Here is a 16,492-nt window from a genome sequence, read left to right on the forward strand (position 1 = left end):
TAAATCAGGAAAACCTTGGATTCTTTACGCTCGGCGCTCCGTTCAAGCGTTTGAAAGGGTTGTGTTAAAGCCAGATTACATCTCGAGCATTGACAGGAATGTAAATTGTGTTTAAAAGCTTTCAAATGTTGTATATTGACAACACACACTTAATTGCCAGTGCTTTCAACAACAACGACAACGCTGAAATTCATTAGCAATCTGTGTCTATTCACAATCTGATATGACTGGCACGGAGGAAATAAGACCAAGATGTTTTCATCCTCAGAATAGACTTGATTCCTGTTCATTCAAGCTCAGTTTGGTTGAAGAAGAAATCATATTTTAATCTACTCTCAATTTTGGGATGTTGGAATTCATATTTTCCACCACCTAAGAAAGTTTGACAAATTATATAGAGACACAAACACAGTAGATTATTATCAAAGCAAAGGCAAACATTTCTTTCCTTATAAATATTTGCATTGCATTTCATTTGTCTGCAGAACAGCGAACGCATCATCTCAGAACTTCAGGTTCCTGCTCTCATCTGGAATTTTTCCAGACAATGCGTAATTCCGATAATAACGCGAAACCTTTCGGAATGAATTTCACACAATGATAGATAAAAAGAACATGCCTGTACAGGAAAGTTGCCATTTGTGCTGACAGAAATGGGAAAATAAATTGTTTGGCGGTGAACGTTCCCCATAATGTGACCTTCTGTAAAATGTCACTTTTGTGTAAAACAAGTGCAAAAAGCAGTGCGGTAAATTCTCGCCACTTTAAAAGTGGATAATTAGCGAAGTGGAGTCATTTTCTAGTTTATTATTTTATTTTCCTTACCCGTCACCTCTGTTTTGTCACATCAGTTTTTAATTGACAATTACGCTTTAATTGTCAAAACAAAGGCAACGGTATGCAAAGTATAAATACTCTTGTAGTAGAGATCGAGCTAAGCTAACGACAAACTTCCCTGTTTCAAAATTATGCAAAATCACAAAGGTTAATTCAACGCTGAGGATTATTCTGGGCCAACTAAGCCTGAAAATTCATCTGTTCCCATAACAATGTCTCTCTCTTTTCTTTCTTTCTTAATTTGTCATAAAATTCTCTGGAAATAAACCACTGCACAATCTTGCGCCGCAAAGCCTGTTTGGATTCCGGTAACCGCTCCAGCCAGAAAAATCCTCCGGGTTAATTAACACACGAGCGGCAGCCATCTCCACCGACTGCCAGCCTCAGAACCGCCTCCTGCCAAATGCAGGAGCCGGTGGGCCAACCAATGAGCGAGGCAAATCCTGCCTTTGTAGGCACAAACAGAACACACCAACGCCAGGTGCTGAACCAGGACGGTGTGAATGCTGCGGAAAACAACAGGCCACTCTGTCATTAGTCTTCGGCGCTGTCTCTGGTTACGGTTCCAGCCCGACGGGGTGTCAGGAGAAGTTCTGAGACGAAAGCAGTCCGGCGCTGCAACGAGCAACGTCGGCTTTGTTTGGAGGATTTTTAGTTCTAAAGGAATCAAATGAAGGTTGGAATTGCTTTGCTGTTTGTGTATTGGCTCAGGGGTCCCCCAACCCACTGGGCTGCGGCCCGGTACCGGTCCATCAGGCATTTGTTACCGGGCCACACAGAGAGAAGAAGAAGATTTCATTCTTGTGTGGCGTTTTTGCATTATAATGAGAGAGGGAAAAAATAGACTGAGAATTTTTAGCATTTATATTTATACTAAAATACTTTTTTTTTTATATCTCAGCCCTCATGCACACTAAAAATAACATGATGCGTTACTCAAAACAACAACAACAACAACAACAACAACCCGTAAACAGGCGAAAATGAGTAAAAAAACAAACGTCTTTGGAGAGCTTCTTTACAAAGCGGACAAAGCCACCGAGGAGCCTGCTTTGCTGGCTGACCGTGTCCCGTGTGCTCGACCTGAAGGTCACGCCTCACTTTTAATGCGGCGGGATGAACGATGGCCCATCTCGCCGTTCTCCCATGATGACCGCCGCTGCAGTAAATCTCATGCTGGAGTTTCCACAAAAGAGCCGGCCAGTCTGCGTGCGGCGAGGGAATGGAGGGGTGGGGGGGGGGCATATGGAGTGCGGGCTCGCCATGGAAGGTTTCTGTCCTTACACAGTGAGTTCTTATCACCTTTCCCTTTGATGAGGGGAGAGTGGGGGGCGGGGGGGGGATAATGTCTGAAGGTCAACTCTCAGCACCGAGCAGGAGGCCGATAAGGACTTGGGCAAAGAAAGTGTCCGGCCGTGAACGACAGCAGGCGACCACAGCGCTCTGACGGAGATAGAGAAGCTTTTTGAACCCAGAGGGACACCGTAGCGGTGGTCGACAAATATCTGAGGCCTGACTGCGCTCAGGAGAACGCTGTCTTCTTCTATGGTGGGCTACCGAGGCCAAACCCTTCTAAAAGCTCTTTATCTCGCAATCAGTATTAATACTTTCCTGAATTTCCCGTGCAGACATTTTAGTACTTTATCATTGCCATTTCAGGCAGCAGTTACAGGTACAGCATATCGTCAAATACGTAATTACATTTCCTTTCTCTGTCAAACAGGCAGAGCCTGGACACAATGACAAACTCGCCACAACCAATCAGCTGTTATGAAAAGAATTAGGCTGTTATTTGGTACTTATTGTGCCCATATTCAAAGATGGGGGGCTGTTCTCTGGCGATAACAGATAGTCGTGCAATAATATTATCTCTCCTCCTTTGCATTTGAATTTAAATGCATTTGAATCACAATGAATGTACGATATTCCATTTCTAAAAGAAATAAAGAAACATTTCAAGGCATTCAGATTTGTGCGTGTGAGCTGCAACTAATTTATGCGCACATCTCGATGAACGACGCTTCAATCGGTCTGTCGCCAACTTTTTTCCAGCACCGCATTTCAATCAAGTATGTTTGTCTTCTTCTTCTTTATTTTTTTTTTAACAGTCCCTCAAGCGCTTTCAAGTCGAGCAAAATGTGGATTTAATTAATCATAAATTATCACATTTCTTTTTCATGTTGTTTGTCAGTGCAGCAGAAGCCTTTGCGTTCCCACAGCGAGAACGTTCCGGCTCAAGAGGTCAGTGTGAGCGTCGAACTTCCCGGGACAGTAAGAACAGGAAGCTGTTTTCCTTGCGATTCAGGTCCGGAGACGCCAACCGGATTTTTTTAGCTGAATGAGAAACAGCTCCTCAGTATTGATGTGCGATTTGAAGATTGTTATTCAGCCTGTCATATTTGCATGTTTTTGGAGGCGGGAGAAAAACTAACACTACTCAAACCACACACACAATGTCTGCCTTCTAATCAGGCAGCCATATTTTCTTTTTTTATGAGCTGGATTCTCGAGAGAAAAATAGAGCAGGAAGTGCAGCTCGAAAAGAAATCAATGAGAAGGAAGAGCAAGGCGGGGAGGAACAGCGAGCAGCGCGGCCTGATAATGCCTTATCGAGCCGCAGACGAGGGGAGTTGCTGCGCAAAGTCTGGAACCGCAAATAGTCACAGCTGGTAACTCTTTAAAGTCTCAACTTTTATTTCTGAAACTTCTGCGCCCTCCTTCGATCGTTTTTCTTCTATTTACATACACATTCTTCAAAATGACATGCCAGGGTTTTTCTTTTTCTTTGCCGCTCAGGGTGTGGTGAAATTGGAATTGATTTTATCGATCTGAGGTCCGCATGTATCTAAGTTTCGCTCGGCTGTAGTTATTATTGACTGAGCTGCAATTTTCTGATTTAAACTGCACAAGTTTTTGTGGGTCATGGCCATAATATAGATCTACTTGTGACTATATAAGGCGCCCAGTAATTTAAGACTATTTCTTTGCCATTGCACCGGCCGAACATGCAGGAATAAAAATCACACCGGCGTCGGTCTGAATGAGATGAGCCTCAGAGACGAGCGGTTTGTGCAGATCGTCTCCATGCAGGAAGTCTACCGTGTGATTTTGTTTCTATTGCTTGGTGAGACTGGACCGGATATTCTAACACGCTGCACACGTTCAAGGACAGAAAGCTGCAACGCATTTAAATACAAAGCCAGAAAAGGAAGTGTGATGAGGATGATTTCTCCATCTGTAATGAGGCTTAAATGCAGGAGGAATAATGACAATCACGGCTCAGCGGAAGGCTCATCCCTTCTCGGCTTTCAGATCATTCGGTCCTGTCGACGCCGACGCCGACAACCTGCCCGGCTCATCTGCATTCATATGTGAAACCTAAAAATAAACACCGGAGGAAGAACGACTAAGTTTCAGGCCTAATTAAACCGTCTTGTTCTGTGGCCACGGATCCGCTGCCGGCGTTCAGGAGGGCTGTCGGAACAACGCTTTGAGTTGTATTTTTAAATACCTCTTCTTCTATGGTTGCAAACATTAAATGTTAACCTCGTGAATCGGTTCAATCTGTCTGTTCCCTAGCCCCTCCCCGAAACATTTGCATGCACGAACACCCACTCGCACTTTTTGTCCCCATCAGCATTGTGATAGGAAGATCACACATGAGAGTGTATGTATGCATCCCCTCGTCCAGCGTATGAGGCTGCTCTGTCTCCACTTGATTTAAGTAGCCGGGGGGGGGGGGGGGGGGGCTGGCAGCAAGGAAATGTTCCCGTGGACTGGGCCGATGCCAGAGATGCTCCACGGCGGTTTGAAGTTTTACCACAGCAGCCCATTAGGTCACAATTTATTACGCCTGACAGTCCAAGGCGGAGAAGAGATATAGGAAAAGATGAGATATAAAATGGATAAATGTTACGGGGAGGATTAAAAAGGACTCTGGGATGCAGCGAGGAAAGAAAAAGACGAGCTTGCTTTCCGTCTTCCTGCTGGCGTGTGATTCTTGTGATTGCTTTAAACTCGTTAGCCACATGTTCCGACGTTAAATCATTAAGACGGGTCGCCTAAGCGCTGCTGGTTCAGTTAGAATATAGCAGCTGAAGCGCCGATCCATAATAGATAACAGGGAATAAATGCGTTCATTGCAGAGTCACCAGTATCCATATTTATTTAGGTTGCTTGAAGGCAGAGCTCTGGGATCTCTAAATAGGATGTGATGAATCTCTCTCGCCACGCTGTGAATGTTCACCCATCCTCCCTTTAGCGCTCCGTCTTATCCTCAAGCTGCAGAGCTGCGTCTCTGCAGCTGTGAAATTCGCTCTTTATTCCCGAGCTAGGTGTTGCCTTTGCCTCGCGGTTTTTGGTGCAGGAGTACTTCCTGCCTTTTAGACCTTTTGTAGCTTAAAACAGCGGCGTTTTTGGCCCTTAAACAATGAAACACAAACAATATAAGACAAATAATAGGAATGTGCAGATGCAGTGATAATTCTTTCTTACTTAATCTTTTCTCTCCTTTTGCCACGTTGGGGTTTAATTAAACCTTTGGGGTTGCCATGTTCCTTTGTCGCCACTGACTCCTTAATATAAAAAGACTCCTGAGAGCAGCTGTAAGGTATTATTAAGTGCACTATTAGTAGCCTGTGAGGCTGGACCCACTGCTCATTATTTTTAAGTAACTATCATTTACGATGCATTGAACTCATTCAGAGTTCAACTAGAGGTCTCTTAATCTAATGAAGCACATCGCTCTATTACCTGGGAGACACAGACGGAGAAGATAATGTACCTTTGTAGCACCACATGTATAAATAGGAGACCACGCAAGGCACCAAACTGCTCCTCGTGAGCCAATAGTGCAGTAACAAAACTTATTTGTCAACCAATCACATCGCTGCTTTCTTTAAAATACAATTATCTCATTCATCTTTCGTGCTGCTGTTATGTGCATCCTCCTCATTGCCACACAGTCATCATTGATTCACCCGCGCCATCTTTCCTTCAGCCTCCACAGTCCCAGCAGAGTCATCAGCCTCCACCACCACCACCACCACCAGCAGCAGCGTCTGGACTCCGTGGGGGGATTTATCTCGCTAGACAGAAGCTAATCGATCACGTTCTCCCCTGAAGGTTTGTGCCAGAGATCTTTTGACAGACTACCACATATCATCTGCTGCAACAAAAAAATATATAATGATCTATTCCTCATTCATTTATCTGGATTTAAATAATAGGTCATATTGATCAGAATGCAAAAGACTGCAAGGAAGGGTGAGCTGATTATTAAAATTGGATGAGTTTGTGCATCAGTTCATGCAGGAATAAAACCCCCAAAATGACTTTGCTCTATTTTCTAAGGCTCACTGCTTTCATATAAATGCTTTCTCTTGCCGAGTGACCTGCATCACACTTTGTCTTGGATCCCTGATCTCAAGGTGGATCATTCGCACGGGATGCTGGACACGGGCAACGCTATCCCATTAATGTCTGCCACGGGCGAGGGAGTCGGTTGAAAAGGAACTTTCTGCATAGAGTGTGTTCCAGTGTGTGCAAAACAGACTCATTTTCATTGATTTTTGCAACGAGCCATGGAAACACAATCTGTTCGTTTGATTTGATGGACATTTAGGCTGAGATATTTGCAGTTGAGATCAGGATTTGCATTCGTGTGGTCTGCCACCTTTCTATAAGGAAACAATATAGAATGTCCTTTTTTTTAAATGCAGGTCTGCAATTTCAAAAAACTTTGCGCAGTTCCTTTGAGAGTTGCATTTTCTCTGCAGAGCACATGGCGAATAATGGCTTTTTGATGAATGTTTTGCCTGTTTGAATTTGTCCCCCATCAGGACTTATGACAGCACGTTGTGGGGCTGACGGCTTCCAGTAGAGGTAATTCTTAAGTTGCTCATTTGATGTGCCAGTTAGAAGCTGCAAAAGTCCTGAACGTTATTGGAGGCAGAGGGGAAATGTAAAGTACTCATTACATTTCAATCCAGGGCAGGAAGCAAAGGGAGAAGAAGAAAACTGGAGTAGTAGACTTTACAGTTTGCCTCTGACAGGGGGGGCGAAATGATCCAAGAGAGAATCTGAGTCGAGAAGCAGGCAGGGCCAACTTCCTCGGGGAAGAGAGCAATGATTATCGTAAATGATAGACAGCTGCAGGGGTTGGATGAGCTGAGATGATAAACGATACATAATCCCAGGCACATGAAAATCATGGCTCAATTTGATTGACAGATGGGCCAATTGGTGGCCAACGAGTGGGAAAAGACAGACTACAAGTCATGACTAAGTCAGAGTCGAGCATTGCAGTTCCCGATTTATTTGTCAGAGATAAATCTGTGTGCTCAGTATGACAGATGGAGTGAGCTGTGCGCTGCTCTCGGGGTAGACGGAGATGGAGAGCAATAAGTCTGTAACGTCCGCATGGGAGTCGAGTTCACAGGTGTGATTGGGATGAATTCCTATGCAGTGAGTGATCTATGGAGGCCTTCCTACTGCTTTAAGACCCACGATGCATTTAAAATATGTCAGAATAACAAAGAACTCTTCCTCGTGTGAAACACCTTTTGTGTGCCAACTAATAGAGAGTGAATGCTTTGAAAGCAATGCTAAATGCTCCAAGAATCAGGGGATTAATGAAAACATGTCAGCGTTTACGTGCCAAATAAAACTTTTGTGAAGAGAGAGACTCCAAATGCTTTTCATCTTGAGACGATCCGCCTCACACAAAGGACTCCGTCTCGTATGAGGCGGATCTTGGCATCAGTTCCTGAGCTACACACTTTCCGTGTGCTTGAATTGTGTAGTAGTAAATTTACTTTTGTCCATCTGTGCACCAAAATCTTGCACCTGCACCTGCATTGGCATTGGCGCCATCTCTACTGATTATCAAGATTATTATGGGACAGCTACAATGGTGTGTGTTACAATTAGAGCCTATCTGGATCTCAGGACTTAATTAATAGTTAAACTGCAGCGCTTTGTGCGTAAAAGGCACAGATGGCAGAGCATAATATGTCTCTTCTGCTGAAAATTACGGCCTTTATTATATATGTGTATAATTTCACCCACTCTCGTACTATTTTCTATTCATTTTAATCATAAATCCTCAGAGAAGTTCCGCCTGATCTGACTTCACTAGGTTGTCAATCAATCCTCCATCTCATCAGGGAAATATCGGCCCATTTACTCGCAAGCTTGGGATGGAGGATTGGAAGTTGTTGGACAGAAAGAGTCCACCGGCCAAGGGCTAAAAAGATTTAGACGAGCTGCCGGCACACGTGGCTATTTGAAGGGAATGGAAGTGGGCACTGGTTTAATTTAGGCTACGCCCAGCCCCAGACTGTGTGCTATTTAATTAGCAAATGTTTGAGTGGGAGACATAATAAACCAAATTTCCAATTTCGATCATTTAAACAATCCTCAGGGTGTTGAGCAGAGAACCATGAAAAGACATGCATAAAAAACATGAAAAATAAAATGTAGAAAAGCTTACCTTAGTGTGGAAACAGCTGTGGTCGCCGCCGTGCAAACAAAACCCGCGCATTCAGAGTTCTTAATCAAGTGAAAGCTGCAGTAGCAGAATCATCCATCAACAAGGCCAGAGATTAGCGCTTGTACGAACATCATTTGACATGCAAATTAAAAGCTATTATTCATAATAATTCTCGTGACCCAAACATTTACCAGACACAGTGGAATTTATGGATGTTCTGAGTCACACAAACAGCAAAAGATGGATTGCATCGGTGAACAGACGTGTAGCCTCCGTGAGTAATTGCCTCACCTTCTCCAAACATTCCTGCCCAAAAGGTGAGGCTCCATTCTCACCAGATAAGAGAGGAACCTTTTCTTAATACCGCTGTTGGATTCTTGTGCAAGTGAGTAAATGACCTGCGGAAAAAAAAAGAGAGGGAGTGATACCTTTCCGAATACGGAAGCGTGTTAATACCAAACACGCTTGCATAACTATACACACTCATACTCATCGGCACAAACACACAAACGTTTCCAGAATCATTCCTGAAGGGGGAAAAATATGCATGTAATCAGAGCAACACTGAATTATTATTTCATAATGTAGTTTTTCCTTTTGAGCAAGAAAATACACTTTAAGGAGATGTATCCTCAGCTGTTATATACTGTTTATATATAATATACTGTGTATAATTTGAATATGGCTTTGCGAGCTTGTGCGTGTTTGTTTTCCGCCATAGCTACAGCTCTGAAATGTATGACTGACAGTCTTTTAACGGTTGGCGCGGCACGCTGCTTTGGGACTCTGCTCACATATGAACCATACAAATCCGTCCCTGCGAGCAGGAAGCTGCAAGGATTCCTCACTTATTAGGGGCAAGCTGGTGGCTGCAGCCCTCCCAACATAGAGGCCATATTTTACTGCAGCTGAACAGATTCTGTTGCTGTCTAAGTAGAGCCAAGGCATAAATACAAAGAGCCATGAATGCAGCCTGGACTTCTGTGTGCAGTCGCAGGAATAAACTAACCACTACTGGAATAATTTAGAGGTTTGCATCACACCGTCCTGCTAAGAGGTGTCATAAAAATGAATAAGATTGAATTAAGGTTAAGTTCAAAGCTTGTAATTAAGCACAGATGTCACACACATATGTTTGATGTCTTCTGTCGGTTTGAGTGTGAATCGCTGGGGGGAGGACCTCGCAGTTCTCGTCTTCTTTAATCTCTCTTAGATGAGTAATGAATGGATGCCGTCTGCAATGGAAGCGGCAACGATCACAAATAACATCTAGTAGTGCTAAAAGAGGAGGATGGATGGATGGATGGATGGCACTGAGATGCTTTGTAAACAATAACAAATGTGTATGTGCGTGCATGTTTGTGTGTGTGTGTATGCGTGCTAATTATGCAGCTACCTAAGCTTAAAGACAGGGTGAAGAGGAGTCTGAGAATGCGTCTCCCCACATAAAACAAAGCTGTGTGGTTTCAACACAAACACGCAGCACATAAATGCACCAGGGCTTCCCAAATAACCCCCCCCTCCCCTTTCTCCTGCTGAACGCCAGTATTTGCCTGAATGATTTTGACCAATGCTTCTCACTAACTAGTGCAATATGAATGTTGCATATTTAATGGTCCATTGGGTGTGCAGATGCAGTGAGATCACATTCACATGCAATTGTTTTCCTCCCTCTTTTGCATCCTCATGCTGACACGCAGAGCCAGCTGGCATTCGGCGCTGCCCCCACAGGGCTTTGTGTGTGTTTCAGTGTTTGCGTTAAAGAAGAACAGCTATATCAATTCCAACTAAATAATCTTACATTTACAGATTTAATATTTCCAGCAGAGATCTGGTTTAAAAAGCTTGGATCATAAATTTGTTAGGAAAGGAAATTTGCCACTGCTGACATTAGACACAAACTGGCTGTTTCTTCACATGCGAGTACAAAAATGCGTGTGGCCACCTTTTTTATGAAAGAATTTCAAGAATAAACCAATAGACTTCATCAGTGACACAAATCATCCCCCATCATCATATAAACTAACAACTTTCCACTTTCAGGCCTTTAATCTCAACACATTTATCTGTACTTTTCAAAGTATGCTCATTATTTTAGCAGATTATTATAATTCTTTTGCACGTTTCCTGATATCAACAACAATTTTCATCCAGATGAAACGGACAGCAACAGTTTGTATAGAAACAGCCAGTATAAAAGTCTGTTGTTGTTGTTTTTACAATACTTATTTTTTCCACTTTCCTTGTAGAAAGAATCAATAGTAGAAAATGAGTAACTGCACTTCTGCTTGAGTAAAGAATGTGTGCATGGACTTTTGCCACCTCAGCTGGAACTACTTATTTAAAGTATAGCAGACTCAGCCATGTGGTTCTTTAATTAATAATTATATTAACATAATTAATAATTCTAGCAGTGGTGTGGATTTTAATCTGATTGCCCAGCAGAGGAAAACCAGGATATTTTGTAGATTAAAACGGTTGATCGAAGAATCCAGAGATCACATTGGAATGAATTTGTAATTAATTAGGTCTATTTGTTACTGCCACGAACGCTCCGTGGGATTGCACAAATTCTCCACTTGTTGATTTTGGCGGCTGCAGCTGTGGGGGCGATCAGATTTCCCCAGAGTGTCCAGGAGGCGCAGGCGAGCTGAGAAGAGAGCGAGCGTCTGGCGGCGGCGGCACAGACAGACGCAGCCCGCTGACCTTTGGGTCAGTTGCTGATACTGCGGGTGGCGGCATGAGAGTAAATAATGGTGACGCGCCTGTCACCTCGGGGTACAGCTGCTCGGAAGTCCGGGGGAGGAAGCTGTCATAAATTCACCGGGGGGGGCAGATTGGGTGGTCCACCAGCTTTTCCATAAACAGGAGCAAGTTCAACATATCTTTCCTCTATAAGTGTGGAGGTGTAAAAGACCCCAAATGAACAAATTACAGATAATCTCTTCTAATTTGGTCATAATTCAAATATGAAAGTATTTTATAATCGCAAAGATCATGGATTTTATTCATACTGATGAACCAAATGAACAATAGCACCCACAAACATTTTATTTCCTAACTTGTCCAAATAAAATTCAGTTAAATTATACCTTATTGAACTGATAAATGCAGAATTGGTTCATTTAAGACCAACCACAGCTGATACGGCCTACGACAAAGGAAGGCATTGGAAAGTGGGTGCAGGTATTATGCTACAGCTTCAGGAGGTAAATGCCGAAATCTAATTCACAAATCTAATTCGGTTCATTTGTCTCCTTCCACTGCTGGGATAGTCGCTGCACCGGCGTGCTGCGCAACAGCTTCATTGATCAGTAGAAAATAACAGCCTGACAAGATTTATGGTGAGATCACCATCTTAAGAATAAATGAGTCGGGGTACAAAAAAAAAAGAAAAAGAATTGTGTACACAGGATGCGGTCAATAAATAGGAAACATAAGTTGTTAGTGACACTATAATTGTGTTGTGGCAATTTTCTCCCTCTAGGAAGTGCATTCAATTTTCATTGTCTCTGTGGAAATCGGTTTCAGATTCTTATCGGCGATGTGGCTGATCTGGGGACTCTAATTGTTACATTTTCTTTTTGGAACACTAGATAAAGCTCAGAAACCATTTAGCTGATGGAATCTAGATAGATAAATCCAGTTTTAGGGATGCATCATTTGTGCATAAAGACAATTAAATATTTCAAAGTTGTCCTGTTTTATTGGCCGGGGGGGCTGATCCAGCATGCAACTGTCCCTCTGCTGCACAAACTGAACAAGAAAAAATTCATTTTTACACAGAAATATTTTCCATTTGGTTAGATTGTTGTTAAATATATTGTTTGTTTGTTTTATTGCTGAGCATTTCTACGCCCCATCCACATAACGAATCAATACACATGGTATTCACACGTGGGTCACTATTAGCATTGGTTTCTAAAAGTATTAAAGGTATGTCCGATCTGTTTTCTGTCCAACCGTGAACCCACGAGGCTTCGTCATGTTGTCATGACCTTTGACAACATGCCTAGAGCAAGGCCGAGGACGCTCGCTGCCATGAAAGAGTTCATTTCTGATGTGCTTTTGGATTCTCTGGTATCGGCCACGTCCAAAAACCTCCCAAGTCACCGACTCTCCGTTCTGTGCTTGTCGTGAGTCTGTGATGAAATAAAAGAATGGAAGATAGCACTTTACCACCTGCTGAATAAATCTGGCGATTCATTGCTGCAGTGTAAAGACAACTTGTTCCATCGAGTTGCGGTTCCGGATCTTCTCCGTTTGTCCACGGTCCCCGGAGGTGTTGGAAGATAACTCAGTCAGGATCAAAGAATTTGAATGATTTTTTTTGTCAAGCTGTATCTCCCGGGGGGCTGGTGGGGGGGGGGGGGGGATTTTCCACTTTCAGGAGCGATCCTGGGTAATATCGCCAAAGCAACGCCATCATAGTTTGTTTTTGAGCAGACATCTCTACTGCCTTTTTTTTTTTACTACAAAATATAGATGGTGTAAAAATAGTTCAGTTCCCCCCACTTGAGTTTATTCACCTCAAATATGCGTCAACCTTAAAATGGAAAGCAGATGAAAGCTTTCCTGGAGATTAGTCACTGCAGTCTCTCAAATAATAAAACTGTATATGAATATGTAATCCTTTATAAGATATATTTATATAAATATTCAATATATTTAATATTTAATAAAGCTCCAAATTGAAATCTTATGCTGATATTCTCTTTTCTCGCTTTAGTTCTTTCCGGCATAGTTTTACTTGAGTGATGTGATTTTTATGAGGAACTCAAATGGAAGCCATTTTTAAAATGTCATGCTCATGAACCATTTGCGATAATCTAAAACACATGCTATTTGAAAAAAAAAAAAAACTTTAAAATTAGATTTAACATTTCTACAGTCTACTTCCTGGTCACTCATTCTTCTTTTGAAAATGGAACTCTTGGAGATTTTTTTTGGCATGTGCGGTCACTCGTGCTAAGCCGAACCAAAATGTGGCTGCTTTACCACGTGTCACTGCAAACAGAGAAGATGTGACGTGAGCATTACAAAGACTTCAGTAACTTCCTGAAAGAGAAATCGATGCCAGATTGAACCTAAAAGGAAAAGCTAGGAAGTAAGAACTGCAGAGGTGGAGGTGACAGATGACAGAGTTTCTTTTTGCGTGAAGCAAAACCTTATTTGCTCAAACTAACACTACAGGTGAAAATGTTTAATCTATTCAATGCTTCTCCGTATTTAAAAGGCTTTGCTAATTTCTACTAACTCTTCTGAGACTGTTTGAAGTGCGCCGCTGCTCTTTGACTCTGGGAAACGTCCCCGGTGCAGAACAGCCCGTCCCCAGGAGCCGTCATATCAAGGCTTGCACAGGACAGCGATGTTTGAACGCTCTAATCCTCAACCCTCATTCGTCCCAAACTTCAATCGCCACCGCTGTTGCCACTTCCCCCCGCAACAACTGCCTCTGTAGTGTTTTGCACACAAACCCAAAGTCTGTCCGGGCTGGAAGAGACATTCGTTAGAGACCTTCAAAGGGGGGGGGGGAACCTGTCTGATGGAAAAACACTGTTTTGAGCCATCTCTTTGAAGACTATTCCAATATATGAACTGTACCAAAAGCCCGCTGCACAAACCCACTCATCCACACACATTGGGATGCACACAGAGTGACACGCGGGAAGATGGATAGCCGGGGCGGGGGGGCGAGTGCAGTTGATTTTGGAGCAACCTTCAGATCAATCCAAAATGGAAAGGGCAGGGTTCTCTCAGCCCATCAGTATAGCAGAGTCTGTTGACCTTTTTAAATGGGCGAAAGATACGCTAAGGTAAAGTAAACAGTGGTTGCTTTGCCGCATCATGGCATGCCGTATTGATCCCCGCTCTCAGAAAAGATCATGCACTTGAGAGGTGATTGTTATTAGCTAAGCAAAAACAGCGACCGTGAACTTTTCGGGTTGCGCTAGTGCTAAAGCAGAAGACGTCATTTAATTGTAGCTCATTTCAGCTGGGGAAGGTTCGGTCATTAAAGGCACATTGTCGCGTGGTGGAGGCCTTCCTGAGGCGGGAATTGGCCGGTTATCTGTTTGTGGGAGGTTCGTTGTTTAACAAAGGTCAGCCTAACGTCTGAGACAAGGCGCTGAGTCCTTTCAGCGGTCCGAGACTCGAGGATGGAACGTCTGCGTGATAGAGTCGTCTGTGCCGCAAGTTTTAGTCGTTGGAAATTGAGTCCATCTATTTGTTCGCTTTGACTTCCTTTGTGTGTTTTTTTCTTTTCGCACCAGACCTTGGAAATATAGATAAATAATAACCGCTCAAATCTGTCTGACTGTATCTTCTCAGCAGGGGGGGCACACCCCCTCTGGTGCAGCAATATGTGAGTGAGCCAATCACGAATGAATAAATAGAACTAAGAAATGTTGGCGTGACCCTGACCACAAAAAAAAAAAAAACACTCGGAGAACACATTTGGGATTAATTAAATTTGGAACCAACTGATATGAATCCAAACTGAATTGCTCCCTTGTTTTTTCTTTCCGTTTGTTTAATATCCAGGCGTCCTCTGCCAAGATCACAGCAAGCAAATCAAACCAGGGTCCAAACTTCAAAAACATCTCTCCAAAAGAGTCCCATCTGACATCACAGACACGTCCTGTACGCCACCAGTGTCCTGCTAAGGATGATGTGATTAAACCTACAAAGACACAAGGTGGATTTCGGTTTAAAACGACTGTCGATAATCATCTGACTGATTTCCCAATCCCTGAGGGGCCATAGGGTGAAAACCGCTAGCAGAAATAATCTCTATATTCTATAGCATCTCTATATTCTAAACGCAGAGTCTGAAACTAGACTTTTCTCTCAGAACAGCTAAAACACATGCTCAAGCCGCCGGATTGTTGGATCCCAATCAATCACAACCGATGCTAATTCTTTAAGTCCATCCTACCTTGGCTGGAATTGAGCCGGCAGCCAGCTGCAGTAGAGCCAAACAAACAACAAACATCATTTGCAGTCATGCATTGAGGAAAACTGCCATCTACAGCACACGGATTCAATATGCGTGTTGCTCTTTCGCCGCCTATTGAAGAGTTTGAAATGCATTTTCGACGCGTGCGTCCCTCGATCATATCTCCGTGCTCTCCTGAGTTCACCGGCCTGTTGATTGGAGAGAATGAATGCCATCAAACATTGACGAACAGCATTCTCTCTGCCTGCAGCGCCACTGATTTGCATCTCTGTCCCCAGTACTGATTTCCAGCTCCGGGTCATGCAGGCGGAGGGAACTTCAACACTCAGATGCATGCCAATTAAAGCTGCTGTCTCAGAACTAGTTCACGCGTCTATAAAGCGTTGCACTCTTTGACACACAAAACACACATACGCAGAGGAACAAATGGCCTTATTACAATGACAAGGCTGTCGAGGCCACCAGTGTAGCCCTCGGTGAACACGTCCTCAGGGCTGAGTATTTGCCACCCAAGCGTTTTTGCAATTTTCCTGCACAGGGTTTTGCGAGAAGAGATAAAGCTGGTGTCCATCTCATAGTGTCGGTTTCTTGCACGTGATGCACTATAAGAACGCATCGTTCATGCACTGTGACTGCTGGGAACTCTGGGAGCAAGTGGAAAGTTTGAAGCAGTACTTCTGGCTGCTGCCCAACCGACCGTCCAGTTACCGTTGCTGCACCTGTGAAGGTTTCTGGTTCATGCACATGTGCTGTTAACAATGATAACAGGGGCAAAGTTTCACATAGACTTCACAACTTCTCAAACAGTCCAATTTGACGTTCCAAATGCAAGCTTGTCAGCTGCAATCGGTGGCCGATATACCCAGCAAGCTGCTTATCATGGTCATTATTATCATTTATTGGTTTAACATAATAAAAGTGAGAAACTAAAAGAACGAGGCCGAAGCTAAGATGTCCATTAGACATGAAAAGGTGCAGGCATCGGGTTTTGCTTAGGCCATCAGGGATCAGACAGACAATGATGAGAAAAGGCTCTTTTAGCATTGGTAATTAGCCAGACGTGCTAACCAAGGTGTTAACATTTGCTTTTTAAATTATGGTTGTACTTTTTGTTCTTTTTTTTGCTATTCTAAAAGCTAAAATGACGATACTTCTAATTGACCTAACTGCCCCAGCTTGCTCCGGTTGCTAAGCTACGATTGACT

Source organism: Brachionichthys hirsutus, chromosome 17, assembly GCF_040956055.1.
Source record: "Brachionichthys hirsutus isolate HB-005 chromosome 17, CSIRO-AGI_Bhir_v1, whole genome shotgun sequence".
NCBI lineage: Eukaryota > Metazoa > Chordata > Actinopteri > Lophiiformes > Brachionichthyidae > Brachionichthys > Brachionichthys hirsutus.